Genomic DNA, 16,331 nt, shown 5'->3' with positions numbered 1-16,331 from the left:
AGAAGGGGAGAAACATGCTGGGAAGGTGGGGAGTGCACCAGGATGTTGCAGAAGGAATTGTCCCTTCAGAATGCCAGAAAAGAAGAGAAGGGGTGAAGAAATGGTGGCATTAAGCTGGAGCTGGCGCAGATGGTAAGGATGATCTGTGAGGTTGATAATATATAAGGTAAAAACAAGGAAAACATGATTATCGTTCTGGGAGGGAAGGGAAGCTGTGCGAGCAGGAGTGCAGGAATTCACGTGGAGATAGGCGAGGGCTCTGTCAGCCACAATGTGAAGAAATCCTTGGTTGAGGAAAAATAAAAACAGATTGGAAGTGCCATCTGGAATCAAAAATGTGTTGAGACAATGATGCGCTTTGTGTTGGCTGTTAATTGTCATGATCATCATGTGTTATGAAAATCATGTACAGAAAATCCTGGTACATGTCTACGAATAGTGATTAATCTCATCAGTCCAACTACCAAGGACATGGTTGTGATGCTGAAAAAAGTTAAATGACCTTAAAAGAATAGTGGAGGTCAGTAAATACCTCCTCAAATGCCACACCCTATCAACTATGTGATTAGCCTCACAGATCGCTCCATTTACCACATCCCTTTCAGTCACCACCAACAGTCTCAACAAACTATGACTCACCCTTTATATTCATTTCCTCACAGATATAGCCATGCTGACTGTCATGCACTCACATCTTACAGTCTGTACAGTGCCAGGAGGCCTACTGTGGAAGACACACTCCCTGTACACATTGCATCATATCTGCTGCCACACCTCCCACTCTTTTATCGGACATGGTGACCCATAGTAAGGTCAGAGTAGCCACATTGCACTGGGTGGAAGCAGCATGGCCACATGGGTTAACTCCCAAGGAGGAGACATTACTTGGAACAACTAGAATGACTTCCTTTGAAATCTGCTGTAAACATCCTGGATAATGGTACAATCCTGTTAATTGCACATTCTGACAACCCACTGCACCCTCATCCTGTAATCTGTCATGATTTATAATCTGCTGATGGTAATTGCCCAAGTTCTTGCTTTTTCCCTTACTAGCTTACAAGATTCATCTAAATAGCATTGGTGAATAAGTCCCTTTGTTATCCTTTAATAACATGCAGACATTGCTGACAAGTCCAGTATTTATTGCCCATCCCTAATTACATTTGAAAAAGTGATGTTCAGCTGTTCTAGAGAAGGTATTAACTAGACTGTTGATAATGAAAGTGGCAGATTTGCAAATTAAGTACAGGATGAGTGACGTCAGGATCTGTCTGCTCTGCCTGTGTCCAGGCATGTTTGTAACATCTTTGTTATCATTTTCACTGAGATTGCATGTGCAGTGTTTGAAGGGGCAGACATCTCATGGATACCATTTTCCTACTTTACCAGCACTCCTAGAACTACTGAGTTAGAGAACTGAAAGTTAAGGCCTATGTCCTGAAAAGTCTGGGCAGCCTGCAATAGATCACATTCAGATTTACTTAGAATTACTCTGGGCCCAACTAATCTGTAGCAGAGGAGTCTCTCCTTGTTCCACCTTCATTTCAGACCTTCAGTGTACCATTCTAAAGCTTTGATTTCACTCAAGCATTCGATTAGTTTTTGTTTGAAATTATACAGAATGTTTACCTCAAATCCTTTCTGCCACAGTGACTTCTGTCATCTGAAAGAATTAAAGGCTCTTCCCTTAATTTGCCAGTTTGATTTATCAGCAATTTATGCAACATAGGAACAAATATATTAATTCATAGGAAGAAGACATTGTTGGCTAAGCCAGCATTTATTGCCAATCCCTAATTGCCCAGAGAGCAGTTGAAGAGTCAGCTTCATTGATATGGGTCTGGAGTCAGGTGTAGGGAAGGATGCAGTTTCCTTTCTGAAAGGACATTAATGGACCAGAAGTGTTTTTCTTGACAATCAACAACGGATTCATGTTCATCGTGAAACTGTTAATTACAGATTCTTTATTAAAGTCATATTCAGCCATCTGTGGTGGTGGGATTTGAGCACCGATTCCCAGGACAGTACCTGGGTCTCTGGCTGAATAATCTCATGATAATCCTGCTAAACTATTGCTTCTTCTGCTGTTATTTCTTTCTCTTTGCAATCCAACAGAAGGTTCATCCCATGTATTGATCCCAATGGGCACAGAGGTCGCTTCTCCCATTACAAGATCTGGGTCAGTGAAAGACAGTCGATTTCCCCATCACATTCTGACTGATGACTTCTCTTTGTTGTTGTCAGATCACCATCTGCATTTAAATGAAACCTAAAGTCAAATTTGGCTAAGACATCCTAACAACCTGGACCAATACGTGAAGCAATCATTCCAATGGCTTCTCATTGTTGTTGGGTACAAGCCAAATTCCTTCCTCATGTTCTTACATGAACATCTAGGAGAAAATTCAGCATCAGAATTATAATCCAAAATAAATATTTCAAAGTAAGTACACATTGTCTTTGCCTTCTGTATAACCTTTCAATGACTTATTTTGCAATGATCATTCCCTAGCTGGATGTGTAGCAGCTTCAACAGTACTCACGAAGCTTGACACCATCCGGATCAAAGCAGCCCATTTGATCGGCACCACATCCACAAACATCCATTCTCTCTACCATTGACACTCAGTAGCAGCAGTGCACACTATCTACAAGATGCACTGCAGAAATTCACCAAAGATCCTCAAACAGCACCTTCAAAACCGATAAGCATTTCAGTTTAGAAGGACAAGGACAGCAGGTACATGGGAACACCACCAACTGCAAGTTCCCCATCACTCACATATTGGAAATATATTGCTGTTCCTTCAGTGTTGTTGGGTCAAATTCCCAGAATTACCTCCCTCAGGGCATTGTCGGTCAACCTACAGCACATGGATTTCAGCTGTTCAAGAGGGCAGCTCACTGCCACCTTCTCAAGGGCAACTAAGGACAGACAATAAATACTGGCCTAGCCAGTAATGCCTACGTCTCACAAGTAATTAAAAATAAGGACTGATAAATAAACAGTGGTTTATTGGAAAATGATCAAGGTGGCTGGTGTTGAATTGCATTGATAATATAAGGAGAACACACAATCATAATTCATAGCTTGGTTATAGACAATCAATAAAGTAAAAATAAAGTATGGCAAAATAAAAGCTTTGCACTATTATGAAGATTTCATTGTACATATAATCACAATACAGTGCAAAACAGGAGTCTCCTTAATTTACAGAATCAAAACGAAAGGCATACTGCTCTGTGCATTTTGTATTAAAGTTTATAGGTCATAGGTTGTCAGACTGACTTAATATAATCCTTAATCGTTGGCATATTTTGTGAAGAAGGGGATTGGACTGTTTTGTAGTCTAGTCATTCTGCACCTTAATTGTGGAATTCTTTTCCCCCCAATTCCATTGCAAATTTAGTTTAGTGTGGTTGTGGCTATGGATAGAGCCAATGGAGGTAGGATTTAAAAGGTTTTTCATGAAATTTAAAACTTTTTTCTGTCTTTCAGCAAAGGAACATATGTTGATTTGCAATGATCATTCCCTAGCTGGATGTGTAGCAGCTTCAACAGTACTCACGAAGCTTAACACCAATCAACAGACAGGAGGGTTCCCTCCCAGTTGGGGAACACTTCAGTGATCCAGGACATTCAGCCTCGGACCTTCTGGTGACCATCCTCCAAGGTGGACTTCGGGACAGGCAGCAGCCAGAAGTGGCCGAGCAGAGGCTGATAGCTAAGTTTGGTACCCATAGAGAGGGCCTCAACCGGGATCTTGGGTTCATGTCACATTACAGGTGATCACCATTGCACTACACACACCCAGAGATATTCCTACACACACACACACACACACACACACACACACACACACTCTCACATACACACGGACACAGGTACACACAGACACCCACACACACCCATATAGACACACACACTCCCACGCTCACACGTGCACCCCCTCACAGACTTAAGACACTCTGCACCCACTACACACACACACACACACATACACACACACACACACTTTCTCACACTCACAACCCTCACCCCAGACAGCCACACACACACAGACAAAGACCCACATGCACACATGTATTTTGTGGGGTGAATTTGTATTGCAGAATTACATTGCACTCTGCTCAAAAACTGCATACATTCATGTAGAACTCTGAGCTCAAAAACTGCAGGAGTTTATGTAAAACACTGTTATCTCACTTATTAGATTAGAATCAATCTAAACATCAGGTCATAGACAGAGAACACAGGGGGCTAATACTTTCAACATATTGTCTAGCTATCACCATTGTTAACAGCTAACCCGAGAATGCAACTTTAAAAAGAAGGGTTTTGTGATTTACACATGAAAGAAGTGAAACTTTCACTGTATTCTAACAGATGAAAGGCTTAACAGACAATCAATTTTTCAATGTATAATTTCAGTTACATCACACTGCAAATTTTTGCTATAAATTCTGTGTTACAATCGAGCCCTCCACAATCACCTGATGAAGGAGCGTCGCTCTGAAAGCTAGTGTACTTCCAATTAAACCTGTTGGACTATAACCTGGTGTTGTGTGATTTTAACATTGATTTGATTGACTGTGTCAGAATAAATTTGGTACATGTTACCTAGGATTGGTTTCAGAGTTTATTGCTGAATGTTTTCAAGTTTGTTCCTATGTGGATCTGCATGTCCAGAATGCCACATTAGTGCTGTGGACTCCACAATGGGTGTTATGTAACTAATAATCACTGTGAATAGGTTAAAAATTGGAAAAATTTTCACTTTAACAAAATCTGCCGACATTGAGCATTTTCTTTCAAGATGCAGCACATAGCAAAATGACTTCCAATCCTTCATAATAACAAGAATGACTCAAGGGCAACTGCATATAAAAAAGAGGAGAGAACAAAACAGATAATTAAAACCCTATCCAGAGTCAAATCAATTCACATAGCAATGTTATTGCCCAATTCTTTCCACTTGCGTACTTAAATACAGTCAAATGCTTTATGGTTTTGGAAGAGTTTAAAGGTATTGCTTTTCAACACGTGATTATTGTCTGTCTATCATTGACATGAAGATGCTTCAGGATATGCAAGGTGGACCTTGAGAAATGGAGGATAATGGTGCTATGTCGTGACAAAAGAGACATCATCTTTGATTCAAGAAATCATTTGTGTAAGACAGGAGCTACAGAACATTAGCAACATAAAGAGGTTCTCAATACTTTCTCTGACGTTATTTGTCCTGATTAACTAGCTTGTATTTAGTTTTTGCTGTCAAGGTATGAGGGCTAGGAACTTTTTCCAACATTAATTAGCATCTCAGGTAAGTTATTGGATTCAGTTAGCTTACTTAGCAAGTTTCCAACAATATTTAGTCCTGTGAAAATTTTAGTAATTCCTCTAAAGTGCCTCTCATACATATTCCATTAATCAAAATACTGGTGTCATTGATAGGCCCATAAAACTTGGTCACTAGCCCCTTCAATTCAGCTGAGAAATGTCTTTATTCTCTCGTGTATGTTTATAATTGTGACACCTCATTACTATTAACACTCTTGTCAATTTAGGTGAGGACTTTGTCTTTATATGGCAGAATGAATGTCGTAAAACTTTTCAAGTAATTTCATAGATCAAAACTGAACAAAATAAAGACACCAAGGCAAAGGAGGAGATATTAGGAGAAGTCAAAAGCTCGCTCAAATAGATAGGTGGTAAGAGCTAGAGAAACTCAGAAAATAGACTAAAAAATTCAAACTAAACCAAAGGCAAAGCCATGGGCACCCACATGGGCCTGAGCTATGCCTGTCTCTTTGCCGGCTATGTGGAACAGTCCATCTTCCGCAGCGACACTGGCACCACACTCAACCTTTTCCTCTGCTACATCGATGACTGTATCGGCGCTACCTCGGGCTCCCATGAAGAGGTTGAACAGTTCATCCACTTTACTAACACCTCCCACCCCGACCTCAAATTTACCTGGACCGTCTCAGACTCTTCCCTCCCCTTCCTAGACCTCTCCATTTCTATCTCGGGCGACCGACTCAACACAGCCATTTATTATAAACCGACCGACTCCCACAGCTACCTAGATTACACCTCGCCCCACCCTGCCCCCTGTAAAAATGCTATCCCATATTCCCAATTCCTTTGCCTCTGCTGCATCTGCTCCCAGGAAGACCAATTCCAATACCGAACAACCCAGATGGCCTCCTTCTTCAAAGACCGCAATTTCCCCCCAAACGTGGTTGACGATGCTCTCCATCGCATCTCCCCTACTTCCCACTCCTCCGCCCATGAACCCCGCCCCTCCAATCGCCAACAGGACATAAGCCCATCAACCACCAGATACATCGTATCATCCTTCGTCATTTCCGCCACCTCCAAACAGACCCCACCACCAAGGATATATTTCCCTCCCCTCCCCTATCAGCGTTCCGGAAAGACCACTCCCTCTGCGACTCCCTCGTCAGGTCCACACTCCCCACCAACCCAACCTCCACTCCTGGTACCCTCCCCTGCAACCGCAAGAAATGCAAAACTTGCACCCACACCCCACCTCACTTCCCTCCAAGGCCCCAAGGGATCCTTCCATATACATCACAAAATCACCTGTCCTCCACACACATCATTTACTGCATCTGCTGCACCTGATGTGACCTCCTTTACATTGGGGAGACAGGCCGTCTACTTGCGGAACGTTTCAGAGAATACCTCTGGGACACCCGCACCAACCAACCCAACCGCCCTGTGGCCAAACACTTTAACTCCCCCTCCCACCCCGCCAAGGACATGCAGGTCCTTGGCCTCCTCCATTGCCAGACCATGGCAACATAACGCCTGGAGGAAGAGCGCCTCATCTTCCGCCTAGGAACCCTCCAACCACAAGGGATGAATGCAGATTTCTCCAGCTTCCTCATTTCCCCTCCCCCCACCTTATCTCAGTCCCAACCCTCGAACTCAGCACCGCCTTCTTGACCTGCAATCTTCTTCCCGACCTCTCCATCCCCATCCCCATCCCCATCCCCATCCCCATCTGGCCTATCACCCTCACCTTAACCTCCTTCCACCTATCGCATTCCCAACGTCCCTCCCTCAAGTCCCTCCCCCCTACCTTTTACCTTAGCCTGCTTGGCACACCTTCCTCATTCCTGAAAAAGGGTTTATGCCCGAAACGTCAATTCTCCTGCTCCTTGGATGCTGCCTGACCTGCTGCGCTTTTCCAGCAACACATTTTTCAGCTAAAAAATTCAAAGCCTGACTGAAGGCACCAATGATAAAATGTAGGATCTAGAAAATGTGCAACTCGAACTGGGAGTCAATGTGGGTCAATAATTTCAGAGGTAAAGAGTGAATGTAAATTGATATGAATTATTATATAGGCAGCATAGTTTAATTAATTTAATGGTGCTGAATATGGAAGGATGTCAGTTAGCCAGGAAAGCATTGGCTAGTTGAGGATAGGGTGAATAAAGCATGAAGAAAGCATACAGCAGCAGGTGGGGTGTGGAAGAAGTTAGAAGCTCAGGACAGTGCCAAATAGTTATAGCTGTGAATTCTCCTGTTCAGCCAGAGCTATTGGCCAGAGACCAGATAGCATGGGGTTGTTAGGACATGGAGTTTCTGCTGGAACTGAAAACCAGAGATAAGGTCTTTTCACTATTTAACTGATGGGGATTCTTTTCTCATCCAGGGCCAGGACATTCAGTCTAACAGCACAGAGGAAATGGAGTGGCTGAAAGAGGTGGTGGTGCAGTCAAGTTCACATACACGTGTCATTTTCATGTGATTTAGATGAGGAGCAACACACATTGGAGAAATGGTGAGAAGCCAAAGATCCTTGGTGACAGCAGTTCAGGGATAAGAAGAAAAGCCATTGCATAAGATTCAGTGGCTACGCCTGAGTAAGTGAGAATGAAGCCAGCATGAGAGCTATTCCATTCAGGCATACGACAGAGGAGAGGCACTGGAGTATCTTACTGTGGTCAACTCGATGAAAAACTGCAAACAGATCAAGAAGGAAAGTGACTACTTGTCACCTTGCCCACAGTGATCTGAGATGCTGCAAGTTCTTTTCATTGCTTTTCTACTATTTGTCTGGTGGGAATGCCTCCTTCAACTGCATGCAACAATTACTTCATTGACAGCACACAGAAAGGTGTCCAGCAAACTGCTAGTTAAAACAGGAATAAACTTGTTGAAATAGAGAATAATTGACAGCTGACTATGATTCCATGACCTCTTTGACACTTGTGATTCCAAGTAATCACTGTGGTGGTGGAGTATAGTTCAAAGTTATTTTGATAACAGCAAACTTTGACATAATCACAATTGCGTGAGTGAATAGGCAGATAAATTCATGCTCATGATAGATGAATGCATTTAAATAATTTTAAAGCCATTTCTAACTTTAACTAATGACAATTCCACATGAAACTGAAAAATAACAAGTTTTCATGAAAAACTGCTCCATGGAACTTTAGATTACTTACAGTGTGGAAACAGGCCCTTCGGCCCAACAAGTCCACACCGACCCGCCGAAGCGCAACCCACCTATACCCCTACCCCTACATTTACCCCTTACCTAACACTACGGGCAATTTAGCATGGCCAATTCACCTGACCCGCACATCTTTGGACTGTGGGAGGAAACCGGAGCACCCGGAGGAAACCCACGCAGACACGGGGAGAACGTGCAAACTCCACACAGTCAGTCGCCTGAGTCGGGAATTGAACCCGGGTCTCAGGCGCTGTGAGGCAGCAGTGCTAACCACTGTGCCACCGTGTAGAATGTCGAATGCCAATAAAGACAATTTAAGGGACTCAATGTGGGGAGACTGTTCATAGAATCCTTACAGTGTGGAAACAGGCTATTTGGCTCAACAAGTCCACACCGACTCTGTGAAGAGTAACCCACCCAGACCCATTCCTCTTCACTATTACTTGACATTTAGCCCTGACTAATGCACATAAGTTACACATCCCTGGATACCATGGGCAATTTAGCATGGCCGATTCACCTAACCTGCACATCTATGGGTTGTGGGAGGAAAATCATGTGGACACAGGGAGAATGTCCAAACTCCACACAGGTAGTCTCCCAAGTTTGGAATAGAGCCCAGATCCCTGGCACTGTGCAGCAGCAGTGTTTACCACTGAGCCACCGTATCCACCTTTCCCTGTCAGACCTTGATTAGATTAGATTACTTACAGTGTGGAAACAGGCCCAACAAGTCCACACCGACCTGCCGAAGCGCAATCCACCCAGACCCATTCCCCTACACTTACCCCTGCACCTAGCAGTACGGGAAATTTAGCATGGCCAATTCACCTAACCTGCACATTTTTTGGACTGTGGGAGGAAACCGGAGCACCTGGAGGAAACCCACGCAGACACGGGGAGAACGTGCAAACTCCACACAATCAGTCGCCTGAGGTGGGAACTGAGCCCCAGTCTCTGGCACTGTGAGGCAACAGTGCTAACCACTGTGCCACCGTGCCGCCCACAACAACTGGGAGGGCATTAAATTCTGGCCAACATTTCAGATCTGCAATGTTCCATTTGGATTGGGATAAATTAGAAATATAATAGTTTTGAGTGAATGAATGAAGACTGTGTAGAAAAGGGAATAAAAAGGGCAGAGCAGAAGAGATTAAGTGGCTAAAGGTGACTAAATAGCTAAAATGAGTGGCAGTGGGACAAGTAAAGGAAATAATGTGGGTCTGGAAGTGTGAAGAACAAGATTCTGAACAACTGGATATGTCTGAACATGACATAGATGGAATATGAGAGAATCAAGAGAAGGAGAAAAAGCAAACAAACAAAGAAATAAAATTAAAAAATACAAAATGGAGACAGAGTTCTGGTCTGAAATTGTTGAACTAATTGTTAAATCAAGAAGGCCGAAAGTGCCCAAATGAAAGGTGAGCCTCTGTCTTGTGCTTCTGTTGAGTTTGCTTCAAATGCTGCAGTAGGCCAAGGTCAGAGGTTATTTTAAAACAGAGGTAGACAAATTCTTAATCACCAAAGAGATTATAGATTATCGGGGATGTTATGCAGCAATGTAGAATTGAGGTTTAAGATCAGACAAGCCAGCATTTTATTGAATGGCTCAAAGGGACGAGTGGTCAACTTCTGTTCTTTACTTGTATGTTCACATAGAAAGATCAGTGGCAGAAAAGTGGAGAAACTGAAATGACTGGCTTGGGAAGTTCAGGATCATGGCTGTGGAATGAACATAAACATCACACACCCAGTCTGATTTGGTTTCCACACTACAGAGGAGATCAAATCTTGAACTGCAAATAAATTTGAAATTAATACCAGTAAAACAGTTTCATCACATTTCATTTTTATAATTGGCAATACTGCAATATTAGCTTCTCATGAAATTATCAAATATTTTAGGTTATAGTATCAGTGCTTATTTTCAATAAGATATGTTGAACAATTCATCAGAAATATGATCAACAATGTTTATTTTAGAGAATAATAAATTTATGCAGGAATGTGTTGTTGTTGGAATACCTGTTTAAGTTCAATTATATTGTTCTTGTTGTTAAAGATCTATTTTGGGAGTACAATGGAAACGTTGCGATTGTAAATGAGGCGCACTCAAGAATGAAAGGAGAAGGAAACAAGTCTATACTGGTTGTCCTCTACATTTCAAAATTCAGGCATTCATCAACAAAGTCTTGTTTATGCTGATGGCAAATCACTAATGCTTCTCAGGCAGCTGTTGCCTCACTGCTTTTAGTATATTTTCAATGCAAGGAAGCTGTTAGCAAAGGAATTTGTGGACTGTTTTGGGGCACGTTTTCAATTTTAAAAAAAAATGCCTCTTGAATTTCATTTCTTCTCTCAAGATGCCATGATGCAAATGTGGCGCTTCTCCTGGATTGGCATTCCTATGGCATGCAGGGAGGCTTAAACTGTAGCATGGCATGTGCTAATAGAAGGAAGGTGATTCTGTCTGGAACTGCATGGAGTAAACCTGCAGGAGAAGATGCAAAGGCAATCGGGGGCAGACCTTGTGGGATTTTTCTCCCTTGTCTCACTCTGTTTTCTGCTGACACTACACTGAACCTGAACTCCTTTTGCACTTACAAATAAAGACATTCCCTCGGTTCATTACAGTACACTTTGCAAAACAACAGGTCAGCCTTTTTTTGCCACAGTATGAGCACATCAGTAAATAACAGATATGGAGAAATTAGGACCAAAGTCTTTCCTTTGTAACAATGACCTCCATAAATTTCAAAGCACAGTATCACAGTATAGTATCTTCCAGCACAACAATTTCAAAATGCAAATAATCAGCTTTCTTACTTTATGCTTCCTAAATATGCCCACATTTGTCTTTCAACTGGAATGCCCTTTCTTAGAGCTACCTGAAGGCTTGGATCCTGAATCTTCATGATACTGTGGTGACTCTTGTCTAACAGCAGCTGACTCCTGGCAAGGAACCTCCTTTCATTATATTACTGCTCTCACCTTCCATGTTCTAGTGGGAAATTTCATTGTGAGGAGAGACAAGAGACCTGGAATGTGCCAGTGTCCCAGAGATTGTAAATCCAGCAATTGGGCTCCAGCCATTTCCATTCTACAATAGCCATTAGCACTGACAGCTTCTTCCTGAAGAAGGGCTTCTGCTCGAAACATCGATTCTCCTGCTTCTTGGATGCTGCCTGACCTGCTGCGCTTTTCCAGCAACACATTTTTCAGCTCTGATCTCCAGCATCTGTAGTCCTCACTTTCTCCTAGTTGATTAGCCCTGACACTCAATTGGTCAGAAAGATAGCTGATGCAGTAGCAGATAGATGGTTCTGAAACCCTGAGGGTACAGCAGTTGCCATAGTCGGGTAGTGATTCCATTCCGTTCCACCTTACCTCCAGAACTGCAGTCTGCACTTCAGGCTGAGTTATAATGAACTGGCCTTTGTCTGTTTCCTTGTAGGGGATCTGCTGCAGTTTTTACTGAAACTGCTAATTTCAATGTCAGCAAAGAGGAAAAAGGCCACAAAGGCTACCTGTAGATTCAAGAATAATACTTGTCAGTGACTGCAGCTCAGAGATTGACCTCACAGAGTTTCTACCTAGCTCCTCAGAAATCTTGTCTTTCAGGTAAGCACCAATCTGTTTTGGTTTCCACTATGGCAAAACTACTGCAACTTTCTGTGAAATCGTGTGTAAATAGAGCATATGAAGCCTTGCGAGGAGGTGTAGAACAAAGGGTTAACTCTAACACTACTCTTAACAGTAGGCAGCTGCATCATAATGACAGAGTTGAGGAGAATTTAACAACAACGCAAGAGCTCTCACTTCATGTTTAGTAATTATGGGCAGAATCTTAAGTTTTATCTCATTAATTGTAAGTTGCATTCTGTTTGATGGAATTCTTGGACAAGGGTGAGCTAGTTATCTCACCATATCTCATCAAAATCACTTTGCTATTGCCACCTCTATGAACTGTATAACATTCGATTTCAGCCTCATCTTACCAAACACCATGTCCAAAACAACTCAAGCTCATCGTATATCTGCCCTAAGACCAGCCTCCCTTGGCCTAAGTCATCTTTAAAAGCCCACTGTGCACCAGGAGGAGTGCTGGCATCTGGCAGCTGTGCTGCTTGTTAGTGAGAGCAGAGGAGAGTTGGTTGAAAGGGGAAGTTGGCACCACAGTTCACCAACAGGGACCTGGAGGCTGTGGCTGACTGGTTGGTACAGAGGATGGCTGTCTTCCCAGATGATTGTCAGTGGACGTCATGCCATTATAATATGCCAGCCTGGTTAGAGATTGCCATCGCGTGAATGACTTAAGGGTATGGAGGATGCGTTGAAGTGTCTTCAATGATCTCCTCCTTCCAACCCAGTAGGGACCACTTGACTTTGCACTGAAACACTGACATTAAGCAGGAAGTCAGTGTCTGCACAGGGCACCAGTTATACCCACGACCATGACACCTTTAGCTGCTTGTGCCTTAACGGTGCAGCCTGAGAACATGACTGGAGAGCTACCTGTCTCCCCCAGAAGTCATGTCCTCACCCTCTACAGATAGCAGTATCTGGGATCTGGGGGAAGCACCAACAAGGCTGCCTCCTGGCCACCCACCAGCTCCAATATCGAAATGTCAGATAGCCGAATGAGTGTGGGATTAGAGGCAGCTGAGGAGCTCTCACCGACAGTTGCTCAATGGGTCAAGGAGAAACACCCAGGCCACTGGCACGCAGAGGATTGTTTTAAACCAGGAATCCACTCCGCTCCCAGCACGAGACGACTCTGTGCTCTTGACAATCAGGGTCTTCATTGAAATGCAAGGGGGAGAGCAGCAGCGGATAATGGGGTGCACTGGGTCTCTCACAACTGATAAACTGGGGCAATCCTGCATTTACAGTTGCAAGTGTAGCCCCTCCCCCACGCCAGCGTACTAACCATGGCTGCTACAAATGCATTCACGGCTGTTCTCCTGAAGATTACATACTTTCCATGTGCTTCACGATTAAAATGACAGCCAACGATCCTCTGCCTCTGGCTTCTAGCCTCAGCATTAATCTACCACTGACACCCCTAACATCAGGTGAGGTTATGGTAGGAGCAATAGAGGCATAAATTGTTTTCTAAATGGGGAAAGGCTTTGGATACTTGAAGCTCAAAGGGAATCATGGCTGTGGTTAATTTTTAAATTTAATTGTAGGTATATTGCAAGAAGAACAATAAAGGATAGAGAACACAATCTGTGTTCTGCCTGTGAAGGTATCGAACTATGTGCAATGCCAATCGATAATCTTTGGGAAGAGTGTGGGAAAACACTGGAGATGTGTGTTGAGGAAGTTGGCACTCAGCACAGCTGACAGTATTACTCAGGGGTATGTACGGTGCTATCTGAGAAGTCTTGGTAAGTTGTTGCAGTGCATCGTATAGATTGTACACACTGCCACTTGCAATCAAGGTACTGTCAGTCAAATTCTGTGTGTCATATAAAGGAATGGTTCAGAACAGATTAATCTTGGAGACTGCAGTAAAGTCTAGCCAATCTGATGACATCACACATCATACTCCAGAAGGCAATAAAGGCCATATCACAGAATATACTCAATAAAGGGATACATTTATAGCTTTTAAAAGTTTCAAGGGGAATGGGGAGAAAGCAGGAATATGGAACTGAAATAGAAAATCAGCCATGATCATATTGAATGACAGAACATGCTTGAAGGGTTGAATGGCCTACTGTTGTTCCAAATTTTTATGTTTCTATATGGTCTTGATGGACGAAATAAGGACAACAGCTCTGGATCTCGAAGGGTACTGATGTATATTCTATGTCTCCCAATAGCCTTCATAACAATGTCTAAATCATACCTAATTGTCATCCTGTAATTAATTACATTCCATTGTGCCTCAACTGTGAGAGATCCTCAAGCAAAAAAAAATCAAATATGCCTCGAGACCCAGTCAAGGAAAGAGGAATGGTGATAGCCTCCTACTACCCACAAATACTCCACTGAGTGGGATTGTGACGTAAATGTGTTCACTCACTAAGGACCTGGGGATGTAAATGAATTAAAGTCTGTGTTTGTCTGAAGGATGAGATCTTGTCCTGCTACTCTTTGGGTCTAGATAGTGTCTGGATAGTTATAAATCAACAAAAATATAGTGAAAACATTGCTAAATCATGCATCAAAAAAATTTGAAGATGAAATATATAGTCCATGCACTGTTATGCTTTAACCTGGTTGATCCTAGTTTTGGTGTTTGTCTCTAAAGTCTGCACATAATTTCCACAGTAGGCCAGCAGCTTACATCTGGTTTATATTGGGTTTTGCATGAAAATGTATTCACTCATGGGCTGTAAACCTACCACTTGATGCATGTACACTCACAATACTATTGTGGGAGGGAGGTTAGTTCCAGGATTTTGACCGAACAACACTGAAAGAAAGGTCATATATTCCAAGGTTAGTTTAGGATCATGCAGGTGGTGGTTGTGATCCACGTATTTGCTGCCTTTGTCCTTCTAAACAGTAGTCACTGGGGGTTTGGAAGATGCTGCTGAAGGAACCTTGATAAATTGTTGCAACACATATTGCAGTGCTGCTACTGAGCATCAGTAGTGGAGGGCATAGATGTTTGAGGATGTTGTGCCAATATGGTAGGCTATGTAACTCTGAATGGTATTGAGCTTCTTGAGTCTTGCTGGAGCTGCGCTCATCTAGACAAATGAGAAATACTCCCCCACAATGCTGACTTGAGCTTATGGACAGGCTTTGTGGAGTCAGGAGGTGGGTTACTCTGCAGGATGCCCGAGCCAACTGCCCTTATATCCACAGTATTTATATGGCTAGTCTATTCAGTTGCTGGTCACTGGTAACCCAGTTGATAGTGGCAAAACCATTAGATGTCAAGTGGCAATGGTTAGATTCTGTCTTAGAGTCACAGAGATTCAACTTGACCATCCCGACCAAATATCCTAACCTAATCTAGTCCCATTTGTCAGCACTTGGCCAATATCCCTCCAAACCCTTTCTATTCATATACCCACCCAGGTGCCTTTTAAATGTTGTAATTGTACCAGCCTCCACCACCTCCTCTGGCAGCTCATTTCACACACGCACCACCCTCTGCACGAAAATATTGCGCCTTAGGTCTCTTTTAAATTTTTCCCCCTCACCCTAAACTATGCCATCTGGTTCTGGACTCTCCTATTCCAGGGCAAAAGCCTCTATAAGGTCATCTCTCAGCTTCCAACACTCCAGGGAAAACTGCTCCAGCCTGTTCAGCCTCTCCCTATAGCACAAATCCTCCAAACATGGCAACACCTTTGTAAATCTTTTCTGAGCCCTTTCAAGTTTCACAACATCCTTCCAGTTGAAGGGAGACCAGAATTGCACACAATATTCCAACAGTGGCCTAACCAAATGTCGTCTACAGCCGCAGCATGACCTCCCAATTCCTGTACTTAATACCTGACCGATTAAGGAAAGCAAACACCTTCTTCGTTATCCTATCTACCTGTGACTGTACTTTCAAGGAGCTATGAACTTTGTTGAGCAACACTCCCCAGGACCTTGCCATTAAGTGTATAAGTCCTGCTCTGATTTGACTTTCGAAAATGCAGCACCTCATATTTATCTAAATTAAACTCCATTTACCACTCCTTAGCCCATTGGCCCATCTGATTAAAATCCCATTGTACTTTGAGATAACCTTCTTTGCTGTCCACTACACTTCAATTTGATGTTATTTGCAAACTTACTAACTATATGAAAAACAGTGGACCCAGCACTGATCTTTATGGCACGGCACTGGCCATAAGCCCCCAGTCTGAAAGG

Source organism: Hemiscyllium ocellatum, chromosome 30 (assembly GCF_020745735.1).
Source record: "Hemiscyllium ocellatum isolate sHemOce1 chromosome 30, sHemOce1.pat.X.cur, whole genome shotgun sequence".
NCBI classification, from domain to species: Eukaryota; Metazoa; Chordata; class Chondrichthyes; order Orectolobiformes; family Hemiscylliidae; genus Hemiscyllium; species Hemiscyllium ocellatum.
The sequence above is the reverse complement of the archived record's forward strand: the minus strand, read 5'-3'. Positions refer to the sequence as shown.